General features: G+C 36.6%; 7 non-coding genes across 7 annotated transcripts; all 7 read left to right on the top strand.

Annotated features, from left to right (window-relative positions):
• The first annotated feature begins 1,584 nt into the window (after positions 1-1,584).
• On the top strand, positions 1,585-1,657 carry TRNAF-GAA (transfer RNA phenylalanine (anticodon GAA)). Its single transcript has one exon. It is a non-coding gene; the product is annotated as a tRNA-Phe (tRNA).
• A 705-nt stretch (positions 1,658-2,362) lies between these two features.
• TRNAF-GAA (transfer RNA phenylalanine (anticodon GAA)) lies at positions 2,363-2,435 on the top strand. Its single transcript has one exon. It is a non-coding gene; the product is annotated as a tRNA-Phe (tRNA).
• A 1,483-nt stretch (positions 2,436-3,918) lies between these two features.
• Positions 3,919-3,991, top strand: TRNAF-GAA (transfer RNA phenylalanine (anticodon GAA)). The gene has a single exon. It is a non-coding gene; the product is annotated as a tRNA-Phe (tRNA).
• Positions 3,992-4,696: 705 nt separating this feature from the next.
• TRNAF-GAA (transfer RNA phenylalanine (anticodon GAA)) lies at positions 4,697-4,769 on the top strand. Its single transcript has one exon. It is a non-coding gene; the product is annotated as a tRNA-Phe (tRNA).
• A 2,261-nt stretch (positions 4,770-7,030) lies between these two features.
• Positions 7,031-7,103, top strand: TRNAF-GAA (transfer RNA phenylalanine (anticodon GAA)). The gene has a single exon. It is a non-coding gene; the product is annotated as a tRNA-Phe (tRNA).
• A 3,949-nt stretch (positions 7,104-11,052) lies between these two features.
• On the top strand, positions 11,053-11,142 carry TRNAY-GUA (transfer RNA tyrosine (anticodon GUA)). The gene is given in 2 exon segments: positions 11,053-11,089; positions 11,107-11,142. It is a non-coding gene; the product is annotated as a tRNA-Tyr (tRNA).
• A 1,671-nt stretch (positions 11,143-12,813) lies between these two features.
• On the top strand, positions 12,814-12,903 carry TRNAY-GUA (transfer RNA tyrosine (anticodon GUA)). The gene is given in 2 exon segments: positions 12,814-12,850; positions 12,868-12,903. It is a non-coding gene; the product is annotated as a tRNA-Tyr (tRNA).
• Positions 12,904-13,985: the final 1,082 nt, after the last annotated feature.

The following is a 13,985-nucleotide window of genomic DNA, read 5'->3' as shown; positions in this document are numbered from 1 at the left end:
ATTGTGAATACATTCATCTTCCAAGCTGGCTGAAATAGCTCAGCTGGGAGAGTGTTAGACTGAAAATCTAAAGGTCCCTGGTTCGATCCAGGGTTTCGGCATGTTTGAACAGGTGTTTTTTGAAGTGAAAAGCTCGAACTGGAAGTAATTTCAAGATGAAATTCCATAATGTCATCCACCAATTTTTCTTAGCAAAGAAGAATATTCAGCCCCATCTTTCAAATAATCAGAACATTTCATTTAATAACACTGTCCAGAAATACACCATAAAAAGTGTCCATGATTTCAGTAGTCCGGGCTTGACTCTTTATGCAATTGTAATTATCTCAATGATAAAATTTCTCAGCATTTTGCATCAATGCTTCTATTATAAAATAAAGGTTTTGTGATGGGTGAACATACAGTATAAAAACTGCTATGAAATGCTATGTTTACATTCAAAGCAATCATGATGAAAGGAAAAACTGTTATATAACCTTGTGTAATCTTCCTGGCATGACTCAGTTTGGAGAAAGTTAGGTTGAAGATCCAAAGGATTGTTGACTTTCAATTTCTGGGGCTTTCTCTCTCTTCTACTACAGGAGAGAAGATTAATGAGCCCTAGCCTTCCACTGAACAATAAAACTAAAATTAACAATACTTACCTGCAATGCAGCAGCAGATACTAAGGTGTTCATGATTTTCATGGACTCACCTTAAATTCCAATGAAATTTAGAATGAGAAAGTACCTGTAGCTAATTAAAGCTTATTCATTTGAAATCATTATAGTAATCCGAAATTGTGAATACATTCATCTTCCAAGCTGGCCGAAATAGCTCAGCTGGGAGAGCGTTAGACTGAAGATCTAAAGGTCCCTGGTTCGATCCTGGGTTTCGGCATGTTTGAACAGGTGTCTTTTGAAGTGAAAAGCTCGAACTAGAAGTAATTTCAAGATGAAATTCCATAATGTCAGCCACCAATTTTTCTTAGCAAAGAAGAATATTCAGCCCCATCTTTCAAATAATCAGAACATTTCATTTAATAACACTGTCCAAAAATACAGGATAAAAAGTGTCCATGATTTCAGTAGTCCGGGCTTGACTCTTTATGCAATTGTAATTATCTCAATGATAAAATTTCTCAGCATTTTGCATCAATGCTTCTATTATAAAATAAAGGTTTTGTGATGGGTGAACATACAGTATAAAAACTGCTATGAAATGCTATGTTTACATTCGAAGCAATCATGATGATAGGAAAAACTGTTATATAACCTTTTGTAATCTTCCTGGCATGAGTCAGTTTGGACAAAGTTAGGTTGAAGATCCAAAGGATTGTTGACTTTCAATTTCTGGGGCTTTCTCTCTCTTCTACTACAGGAGAGAAGAATAATGAGCCCTAGCCTTCCACTGAACAATAAAACTAAAATTAACAATACTTACCTGCAATGCAGCAGCAGATACTAAGGTGTTCATGATTTTCATGGACTCACCTTAAATTCCAATGAAATTTAGAATGAGAAAGTACCTGTAGCTAAGTAAAGCTTATTCATTTGAAATCATTATAGTAATCCGAAATTGTGAATACATTCATCTTCCAAGCTGGCCGAAATAGCTCAGCTGGGAGAGTGTTAGACTGAAGATCTAAAGGTCCCTGGTTCGATCCCGGGTTTCGGCATGTTTGAACAGGTGTTTTTTGAAGTGAAAAGCTCGAACTGGAAGTAATTTCAAGATGAAATTCCATAATGTCATCCACCAATTTTTCTTAGCAAAGAAGAATATTCAGACCTATCTTTCAAATAATCAGAACATTTCATTTCATAACACTGTCCAGAAATACAGGATAAAAAGTGTCCATGATTTCAATAGTCCGGGCTTGACTCTTTATGCAATTGTAATTATCTCAATGATAAAATTTCTCATCATTTTGCATCAATGCTTCTATTAAAAAATAAAGGTTTTGTGATGGGTGAACATACAGTATAAAAACTGCTATGAAATGCTATGTTTACATTCGAAGCAATCATGATGAAAGGAAAAACTGTTATATAACCTTTTGTAATCTTCCTGGCATGAGTCAGTTTGGACAAAGTTAGGTTGAAGATCCAAAGGATTGTTGACTTTCAATTTCTGGGGCTTTCTCTCTCTTCTACTACAGGAGAGAAGATTAATGAGCCCTAGCCTTCCACTGAACAATAAAACTAAAATTAACAATACTTACCTGCAATGCAGCAGCAGATACTAAGGTGTTCATGATTTTCATGGACTCACCTTAAATTCCAATGAAATTTAGAATGAGAAAGTACCTGTAGCTAAGTAAAGCTTATTCATTTGAAATCATTATAGTAATCCGAAATTGTGAATACATTCATCTTCCAAGCTGGCCGAAATAGCTCAGCTGGGAGAGCGTTAGACTGAAGATCTAAAGGTCCCTGGTTCGATCCCGGGTTTCGGCATGTTTGAACAGTTGTTTTTTGAAGTGAAAAGCTCGAACTGGAAGTAATTTCAAGATGAAATTCCATAATGTCATCCACCAATTTTTCTTAGCAAAGAAGAATATTCAGCCCCATCTTTCAAATAATCAGAACATTTCATTTAATAACACTGTCCAGAAATACACCATAAAAAGTGTCCATGATTTCAGTAGTCCGGGCTTGACTCTTTATGCAATTGTAATTATCTCAATGATAAAATTTCTCAGCATTTTGCATCAATGCTTCTATTATAAAATAAAGGTTTTGTGATGGGTGAACATACAGTATAAAAACTGCTATGAAATGCTATGTTTACATTCGAAGCAATCATAATGAAAGGAAAAACTGTTATATAACCTTGTGTAATCTTCCTGGCATGACTAAGTTTGGAGAAAGTTAGGTTGAAGATCCAAAGGATTGTTGGCTTTCATATTCTGGGGCTTTCTCTCTCTTCTACTACAGGAGAGAAGATTAATGAGCCCTAGCCTTCCACTGAACAATAAAACTAAAATTAACAATACTTACCTGCAATGCAGCAGCAGATACTAAGGTGTTCATGATTTTCATGGACTCACCTTAAATTCCAATGAAATTTAGAATGAGAAAGTACCTGTAGCTAATTAAAGCTTATTCATTTCAAATCATTATAGTAATCCGAAATTGTGAATACATTCATCTTCCAAGCTGGCTGAAATAGCTCAGCTGGGAGAGTGTTAGACTGAAGATCTAAAGGTCCCTGGTTCGATCCAGGGTTTCGGCATGTTTGAACAGGTGTTTTTTGAAGTGAAAAGCTCGAACTGGAAGTAATTTCAAGATGAAATTCCATAATGTCAGCCACCAATTTTTCTTAGCAAAGAAGAATATTCAGCCCCATCTTTCAAATAATCAGAACATTTCATTTAATAACACTGTCCAAAAATACAGGATAAAAAGTGTCCATGATTTCAGTAGTCCGGGCTTGACTCTTTATGCAATTGTAATTATCTCAATGATAAAATTTCTCAGCATTTTGCATCAATGCTTCTATTATAAAATAAAGGTTTTGTGATGGGTGAACATACAGTATAAAAACTGCTATGAAATGCTATGTTTACATTCGAAGCAATCATGATGAAAGGAAAAACTGTTATATAACCTTGTGTAATCTTCCTGGCATGACTCAGTTTGGAGAAAGTTAGGTTGAAGATCCAAAGGATTGTTGGCTTTCAATTTCTGGGGCTTTCTCTCTCTTCTACTACAGGAGAGAAGATTAATGAGCCCTAGCCTTCCACTGAACAATAAAACTAAAATTAACAATACTTACCTGCAATGCAGCAGCAGATACTAAGGTGTTCATGATTTTCATGGACTCACCTTAAATTCCAATGAAATTTAGAATGAGAAAGTACCTGTAGCTTAGTAAAGCTTATTCATTTGAAATCATTATAGTAATCCAAAATTGTGAATACATTCATCTTCCAAGCTGGCCGAAATAGCTCAGCTGGGAGAGCGTTAGACTGAAGATCTAAAGGTCCCTGGTTCAATCCCGGGTTTCGGCATGTTTGAACAGGTGTTTTTTGAAGTGAAAAGCTCGAACTGGAAGTAATTTCAAGATGAAATTCCATAATGTCATCCACCAATTTTTCTTAGCAAAGAAGAATATTCAGCCCTATCTTTCAAATAATCAGAACATTTCATTTCATAACACTGTCCAGAAATACAGGATAAAAAGTGTCCATGATTTCAATAGTCCGGGCTTGACTCTTTATGCAATTGTAATTATCTCAATGATAAAATTTCTCATCATTTTGCATCAATGCTTCTATTAAAAAATAAAGGTTTTGTGATGGGTGAACATACAGTATAAAAACTGCTATGAAATGCTATGTTTACATTCGAAGCAATCATGATGAAAGGAAAAACTGTTATATAACCTTTTGTAATCTTCCTGGCATGAGTCAGTGTGGACAAAGTTAGGTTGAAGATCCAAAGGATTGTTGACTTTCAATTTCTGGGGCTTTCTCTCTCTTCTACTACAGGAGAGAAGATTAATGAGCCCTAGCCTTCCACTGAACAATAAAACTAAAATTAACAATACTTACCTGCAATGCAGCAGCAGGTACTAAGGTGTTCATGATTTTCATGGACTCACCTTAAATTCCAATGAAATTTAGAATGAGAAAGTACCTGTAGCTAAGTAAAGCTTATTCATTTGAAATCATTATAGTAATCCGAAATTGTGAATACATTCATCTTCCAAGCTGGCCGAAATAGCTCAGCTGGGAGAGCATTAGACTGAAGATCTAAAGGTCCCTGGTTCGATCCCGGGTTTCGGCATGTTTGAACAGGTGTTTTTTGAAGTGAAAAGCTCGAACTGGAAGTAATTTCAAGATGAAATTCCATAATGTCATCCACCAATTTTTCTTAGCAAAGAAGAATATTCAGCCCTATCTTTCAAATAATCAGAACGTTTCATTTAATAACACTGTCCAGAAATACACGATAAAAAGTGTCCATGATTTCAGTAGTCCGGGCTTGACTCTTTATGCAATTGTAATTATCTCAATGATAAAATTTCTCAGCATTTTGCATCAATGCTTCTATTATAAAATAAAGGTTTTGTGATGGGTGAACATACAGTATAAAAACTGCTATGAAATGCTATGTTTACATTCGAAGCAATCATAATGAAAGGAAAAACTGTTATATAACCTTGTGTAATCTTCCTGGCATGACTAAGTTTGGAGAAAGTTAGGTTGAAGATCCAAAGGATTGTTGGCTTTCATATTCTGGGGCTTTCTCTCTCTTCTACTACAGGAGAGAAGATTAATGAGCCCTAGCCTTCCACTGAACAATAAAACTAAAATTAACAATACTTACCTGCAATGCAGCAGCAGATACTAAGGTGTTCATGATTTTCATGGACTCACCTTAAATTCCAATGAAATTTAGAATGAGAAAGTACCTGTAGCTAATTAAAGCTTATTCATTTCAAATCATTATAGTAATCCGAAATTGTGAATACATTCATCTTCCAAGCTGGCTGAAATAGCTCAGCTGGGAGAGTGTTAGACTGAAGATCTAAAGGTCCTTGGTTCGATCCAGGGTTTCGGCATGTTTGAACAGATGTCTTTTGAAGTGAAAAGCTCGAACTGGAAGTAATTTCAAGATGAAATTCCATAATGTCATCCACCAATTTTTCTTAGCAAAGAAGAATATTCAGCCCCATCTTTCAAATAATCAGAACATTTCATTTAATAACACTGTCCAGAAATACACGATAAAAAGTGTCCATGATTTCAGTAGTCCGGGCTTGACTCTTTATGCAATTGTAATTATCTCAATGATAAAATTTCTCAGCATTTTGCATCAATGCTTCTATTATAAAATAAAGGTTTTGTGATGGGTGAACATACAGTATAAAAACTGCTATGAAATGCTATGTTTACATTCGAAGCAATCATGATGAAAGGAAAAACTGTTATATAACCTTGTGTAATCTTCCTGGCATGACTCAGTTTGGAGAAAGTTAGGTTGAAGATCCAAAGGATTGTTGGCTTTCAATTTCTGGGGCTTTCTCTCTCTTCTACTACAGGAGAGAAGATTAATGAGCCCTAGCCTTCCACTGAACAATAAAACTAAAATTAACAATACTTACCTGCAATGCAGCAGCAGATACTAAGGTGTTCATGATTTTCATGGACTCACCTTAAATTCCAATGAAATTTAGAATGAGAAAGTACCTGTAGCTAATTAAAGCTTATTCATTTCAAATCATTATAGTAATCCGAAATTGTGAATACATTCATCTTCCAAGCTGGCTGAAATAGCTCAGCTGGGAGAATGTTAGACTGAAGGTCTAAAGGTCCCTGGTTCGATCCAGGGTTTCGGCATGTTTGAACAGGTGTTTTTTGAAGTGAAAAGCTCGAACTGGAAGTAATTTCAAGATGAAATTCCATAATGTCATCCACCAATTTTTCTTAGCAAAGAAGAATATTCAGCCCCATCTTTCAAATAATCAGAACATTTCATTTAATAACACTGTCCAGAAATACACGATAAAAAGTGTCCATGATTTCAGTAGTCCGGGCTTGACTCTTTATGCAATTGTAATTATCTCAATGATAAAATTTCTCAGCATTTTGCATCAATGCTTCTATTAAAAAATAAAGGTTTTGTGATGGGTGAACATACAGTATAAAAACTGCTATGAAATGCTATGTTTACATTCGAAGCAATCATGATGAAAGGAAAAACTGTTATATAACCTTTTGTAATCTTCCTGGCATGAGTCAGTTTGGACAAAGTTAGGTTGAAGATCCAAAGGATTGTTGACTTTCAATTTCTGGGGCTTTCTATCTCTTCTACTACAGGAGAGAAGATTAATGAGCCCTAGCCTTCCACTGAACAATAAAACTAAAATTAACAATACTTACCTGCAATGCAGCAGCAGATACTAAGGTGTTCATGATTTTCATGGACTCACCTTAAATTCCAATGAAATTTAGAATGAGAAAGTACCTGTAGTTAAGTAAAGCTTAATTATTTGAAATCATTATAGTAATCCGAAATTGTGAATACATTCATCTTCCAAGCTGGCCGAAATAGCTCAGCTGGGAGAGCGTTAGACTGAAGATCTAAAGGTCCCTGGTTCGATCCCGGGTTTCGGCATGTTTGAACAGGTGTGTTTTGAAGTGAAAAGCTCGAACTGGAAGTAATTTCAAGATGAAATTCCATAATGTCATCCACCAATTTTTCTTAGCAAAGAAGAATATTCAGCCCCATCTTTCAAATAATCAGAACATTTCATTTAATAACACTGTCCAGAAATACACGATAAAAAGTGTCCATGATTTCAGTAGTCCGGGCTTGACTCTTTATGCAATTGTAATTATCTCAATGATAAAATTTCTCAGCATTTTGCATCAATGCTTCTATTATAAAATAAAGGTTTTGTGATGGGTGAACATACAGTATAAAAACTGCTATGAAATGCTATGTTTACATTCGAAGCAATCATAATGAAAGGAAAAACTGTTATATAACCTTGTGTAATCTTCCTGGCATGACTAAGTTTGGAGAAAGTTAGGTTGAAGATCCAAAGGATTGTTGGCTTTCATATTCTGGGGCTTTCTCTCTCTTCTACTACAGGAGAGAAGATTAATGAGCCCTAGCCTTCCACTGAACAATAAAACTAAAATTAACAATACTTACCTGCAATGCAGCAGCAGATACTAAGGTGTTCATGATTTTCATGGACTCACCTTAAATTCCAATGAAATTTAGAATGAGAAAGTACCTGTAGCTAATTAAAGCTTATTCATTTCAAATCATTATAGTAATCCGAAATTGTGAATACATTCATCTTCCAAGCTGGCCGAAATAGCTCAGCTGGGAGAGTGTTAGACTGAAGATCTAAAGATCCCTGGTTCGATCCAGGGTTTCGGCATGTTTGAACAGGTGTTTTTTGAAGTGAAAAGCTCGAACTGGAAGTAATTTCAAGATGAAATTCCATAATGTCATCCACCAATTTTTCTTAGCAAAGAAGAATATTCAGCCCCATCTTTCAAATAATCAGAACATTTCATTTAATAACACTGTCCAGAAATACACGATAAAAAGTGTCCATGATTTCAGTAGTCCGGGCTTGACTCTTTATGCAATTGTAATTATCTCAATGATAAAATTTCTCAGCATTTTGCATCAATGCTTCTATAATAAAATAAAGGTTTTGTGATGGGTGAACATACAGTATAAAAACTGCTATGAAATGCTATGTTTACATTCAAAGCAATCATGATGAAAGGAAAAACTGTTATATAACCTTGTGTAATCTTCCTGGCATGACTCAGTTTGGAGAAAGTTAGGTTGAAGATCCAAAGGATTGTTGGCTTTCAATTTCTGGGGCTTTCTCTCTCTTCTACTACAGGAGAGAAGATTAATGAGCCCTAGCCTTCCACTGAACAATAAAACTAAAATTAACAATACTTACCTGCAATGCAGCAGCAGATACTAAGGTGTTCATGATTTTCATGGACTCACCTTAAATTACAATGAAATTTAGAATGAGAAAGTACCTGTAGCTAATTAAAGCTTATTCATTTGAAATCATTATAGTAATCCGAAATTGTGAATACATTCATCTTCCAAGCTGGCCGAAATAGCTCAGCTGGGAGAGCGTTAGACTGAAGATCTAAAGGTCCCTGGTTCGATCCTGGGTTTCGGCATGTTTGAACAGGTGTCTTTTAAAGTGAAAAGCTCGAACTGGAAGTAATTTCAAGATGAAATTCCATAATGTCAGCCACCAATTTTTCTTAGCAAAGAAGAATATTCAGCCCCATCTTTCAAATAATCAGAACATTTCATTTAATAACACTGTCCAAAAATACAGGATAAAAAGTGTCCATGATTTCAGTAGTCCGGGCTTGACTCTTTATGCAATTGTAATTATCTCAATGATAAAATTTCTCAGCATTTTGCATCAATGCTTCTATTATAAAATAAAGGTTTTGTGATGGGTGAACATACAGTATAAAAACTGCTATGAAATGCTATGTTTACATTCGAAGCAATCATGATGAAAGGAAAAACTGTTATATAACCTTGTGTAATCTTCCTGGCATGACTCAGTTTGGAGAAAGTTAGGTTGAAGATCCAAAGGATTGTTGGCTTTCAATTTCTGGGGCTTTCTCTCTCTTCTACTACAGGAGAGAAGATTAATGAGCCCTAGCCTTCCACTGAACAATAAAACTAAAATTAACAATACTTACCTGCAATGCAGCAGCAGATACTAAGGTGTTCATGATTTTCATGGACTCACCTTAAATTCCAATGAAATTTAGAATGAGAAAGTACCTGTAGCTAATTAAAGCTTATTCATTTGAAATCATTATAGTAATCCAAAATTGTGAATACATTCATCTTCCAAGCTGGCTGAAATAGCTCAGCTGGGAGAGCGTTAGACTGAAGATCTAAATGTCCCTGGAAAGGAAGTGAAAAGTTTGAACTGGAAGTAATTTCAAGATGAAATTCCATAATGTCATCCGTAACTTGTGTTCATTTCTGCTGCCTGTTAATCATCCTGCATGCTGCTGAGCCTCTAGTAGGGCAATTATGGTTTCTGTGCTCTGTTGAAGTACAGTGCAGAGGCAGGTGATAGAGACACGAGTTCTGTTACTGGGAATACTTTCCATAGCTCTTTGCAACTCATTAAAATGGAAATGAGAACCTTTTCCACTTCTTGGAAAGTGGCCTCCAGACATCACACATGGATTTATTGCATTGTTACCTATCCTGCTGGATTGGCATTTACAAATCTGCAAGTGGTCAGGGACGTGCCGTGATGATGCAAATCACATCATCAAACATTGCCCACCTCACTAATCACTGAGTGGTCTGGAGCGTGATGATGAAATTAGTGTCATCATAGGCCATGCCAAACCCACTCCATGTCACCACCTGGTTAAATATGTAATACACAGAGAGTTAAGATACATTACAGCAAAGCATGATATATTTGTTCTGCTGCTATGCTGAAACACTCAATGGAAAAGTCCCATATGGTCTAGCGGTTAGGATTCCTGGTTTTCACCCAAGCGGCCCGGGTTTCACTTCCGGTATGGGAAGTTGAAGCTTTTTTGAATGGCAGCAACAGTACCACTTGTTTAATGCCTGCTCTATTGATCTCAGCAACAAAATCCAGGAGAAACTGTGCTTTGGTTATGGAAATGGGATTTAGTCAAATCCACAGGATTTATATACCTCCCAACATTTCTGTATCCAAAATTAGGACAGAACTGGTCTGACCCCATATTTCAACATCCATCTTCCACATTTTGAGTGGGAAAACCCTATTTTATATGTAACACATCCTTCATGTGAAAAAAAAGAACTCTTGAACTTGTGGATCAATGGGTTTCCAGGGAGAGTTCACAACTTTTTAATTGTGCAGTAGGGATGTTCTGAATGAAACTAGACTACGCAAATGCTTACAAACCAATAATGTCTGCTTCTGTGCCCAGAATTTCTCCGCTTTCCTTAATCAGCATACAAAGGACAGGTTTAAGACACCACAAATGGGAACTGAAATACAATATTACTTCTGAAATCCTATAGATCTGAACCCATAGAAAATGCATTGTAAAAACAGAGAGTACTGTGAGAAATAGTGGTGGCAGCGTGGATCATTGACTAGAAATCCATTTTTGTCTCACTGGGCAAAAGTTTGACAATTTGTCACCACAATTTCTGGAATTTTCATCAATTAAAAAAGTCAAGCTAAATTGGAGAATGCAGAAGAGGTTGAAAATTTTCCAGCATTTTTAATTTTGACGTAAAGGCATCTGCAGTTGGAAAATCTAAGGAAGCTGTTTTCCCAACTATTTCTGAAGCTAATTAATTCAAAATGAACAAATAAAAATAAAACTTTTAATGATGTATTACCAATTATTAAACATGACAATTTTTACAACTTTTGATGAGAAAGTAGACCAGAAATAAAAATGTGGATCTCTTTATCTAGACAAGCAATTTTTCTGTTTTAAGGATAATTCAATTCTGTTTGTGTTTTCACTCAGTCAGATGTAGTGCACATGACATCAGAAGTCCTCTAAAGCACAATCCTTCGATAGCTCAGCTGGTAGAGCGGAGGACTGTAGAGGAAATTGGTACAGAAATCCTTAGGTCGCTGGTTCAACTCCGGCTCGAAGGAAAGTTTTCATATAATTTTAGAGGGCAATTTCTGACATATTAAATACCCAGAAATATGCATGACTCATGCTGTTTATCTTTAATAGTCAGAGAAACTGTAACTTGTTTTCATTTCTGCTGCCTGTTAATCATTCTGCATGCTGCTGAGCCTCTAGTAGGGCAATTATGGTTTCTGTGCTCTGTTGAAGTACAGTGCAGAGGCAGGTGATAGAGACACGAGTTCTGTTACTGGGAATACTTTCCATAGCTCTTTGCAACTCATTAAAATGGAAATGAGAACCTTTTCCACTTCTTGGAAAGTGGCCTCCAGACATCACACATGGATTTATTGCATTGTTACCTATCCTGCTGGATTGGCATTTACAAATCTGCAAGTGGTCAGGGACGTGCCGTGATGATGCAAATCACATCATCAAACATTGCCCACCTCACTGATCACTGAGTGGTCTGGAGCGTGATGATGAAATTAGTGTCATCATAGGCCATGCCAAACCCACTCCATGTCACCACCTGGTTAAATATGTAATACACAGAGAGTTAAGATACATTACAGCAAAGCATGATATATTTGTTCTGCTGCTATGCTGAAACACTCAATGGAAAAGTCCCATATGGTCTAGCGGTTAGGATTCCTGGTTTTCACCCAAGCGGCCCGGGTTTGACTTCCGGTATGGGAAGTTGAAGCTTTTTTGAATGGCAGCAACAGTACCACTTGTTTAATGCCTGCTCTGTTGATCTCAGCAACAAAATCCAGGAGAAACTGTGCTTTGGTTATGGAAATGGGATGTAGTCAAATCCACAGGATTTATATACCTCCCAACATTTCTGTATCCAAAATTAGGACAGAACTGGTCTGACCCCATATTTCAACATCCATCTTCCAAATTTCGAGTGGGACAACCCTATTTTATATGTAACACATCCTTCATGTGAAAAAAAAGAACTCTTGAACTTGTGGAACAATGGGTTTCCAGGGAGAGTTCACAACTTTTTAATGGTGCAGTAGGGATGTTCTGAATAAAACTAGACTACGCAAATGCTTACAAACCAATAATGTCTGCTTCTGTGCCCAGAATTTCTCCTCTTTCCTTAATCAGCATATAAAAGACAGGTTTAAGAGACTACGGATGTGAACTGAAATACAATATTACTTCTGAAATCCCATGGATCTGAACACATAGAAGATGCAATGTAAAAACAGAGAGTACTGTGAGAAATAGTGGTGGCAGCGTGAACCATTGACTAGAAATCCATTTTTGTCTCACTGGGCAAAAGTTTGACAATTTGTCACCACAATTTCTGGAATTTTCATCAATTAAAAAAGTCAAGCTAAATTGGAGAATGCAAAAGAGGTTGAAAATTTTCCAGCATTTTTAATCTTGACGTAAAGGCGTCTGCAGTTGGAAAATCTAAGGAAGCTGTTTTCCCAACTATTTCTGGAGCTAATTAATTCAAAATGAACAAGTAAAAATCAAACTTTTAATGATGTATTACCAATTATTAAACATGACAATTTTTACAACTTTTGATGAGCAAGTAGACCAGAAATAAAAATGTGGATCTCTTTATCTAGACAAGCAATTTTTCTGTTTTAAGGATAATTCAATTCTGTTTGTGTTTTCACTCAGTCAGATGTAGTGCACATGACATCAGAAGTCCTCTAAAGCACAATCCTTCGATAGCTCAGCTGGTAGAGCGGAGGACTGTAGAGGAAATTGGTACAGAAATCCTTAGGTCGCTGGTTCAACTCCAGCTCGAAGGAAAGTTTTTCATATCATTTTAGAGGGCAATTTCTGACATATTAAATACCCAGAAATATGCATGGCTCATGCTGTTTATCTTTAATAGTCAGAGAAACTGTAACTTGTTTTCATTTCTGCTGGCTGTTAATCATCCTGCATGCTGCTGAGCCTCTAGTAGGGCAATTATGGTTTCTGTGCTCTGTTGAAGTACAGTGCAGAGGCAGGTGATAGAGACACGAGTTCTGTTACTGGGAATACTTTCCATAGCTCTTTGCAACTCATTAAAATGGAAATGAGAACCTTTTCCACTTCTTGGAAAGTGGCCTCCAGAGATCACACATGGATTTATTGCATTGTTACCTATCCTGCTGGATTGGCATTTACAAATCTGCAAGTGGTCAGGGACGTGCCGTGATGATGCAAATCACATCATCAAACATTGCCCACCTCACTGATCACTGAGTGGTCTGGAGCGTGATGATGAAATTAGTGTCATCATAGGCCATGCCAAACCCACTCCATGTCACCACCTGGTTAAATATGTAATACACAGAGAGTTAAGATACATTACAGCAAAGCATGATATATTTGTTCTGCTGTTATGCTGAAACACTCAATGGCAAAGTCCCATATGGTCTAGCGGTTATGATTCCTGGTTTTCACCCAGGCGGCCCGGGTTTCACTTCCGGTATGGGAAGTTGAAGCTTTTTTGAATGGCAGCAACAGTACCACTTGTTTAATGTCTGCTCTGTTGATCTCAGCAACAAAATCCAGGAGAAACTGTGCTTTGGTTATGGAAATGGCATGTGGTCAAATCCACAGGATTTATATACCTCCCAACATTTCTGTATCCAAAATTAGGACAGAACTGGTCTGACCCCATATTTCAACATCCATCTTCCAAATTTTGAGTGGGACAACCCTATTTTATATGTAACACATCCTTCATGTGAAAAAAAAGAACTCTTGAACTTGTGGATCAATGGGTTTCCAGGGAGAGTTCACAACTTTTTAATGGTGCAGTAGGGATGTTCTGAATGAAACTAGACTACGCAAATGCTTACAAACCAATAATGTCTGCTTCTGTGCCCAGAATTTCTCC

Source organism: Mixophyes fleayi, chromosome 3, assembly GCF_038048845.1.
Source record: "Mixophyes fleayi isolate aMixFle1 chromosome 3, aMixFle1.hap1, whole genome shotgun sequence".
Taxonomy (NCBI): domain Eukaryota; kingdom Metazoa; phylum Chordata; class Amphibia; order Anura; family Limnodynastidae; genus Mixophyes; species Mixophyes fleayi.
The sequence above is the reverse complement of the archived record's forward strand: the minus strand, read 5'-3'. Positions and strand labels throughout refer to the sequence as shown.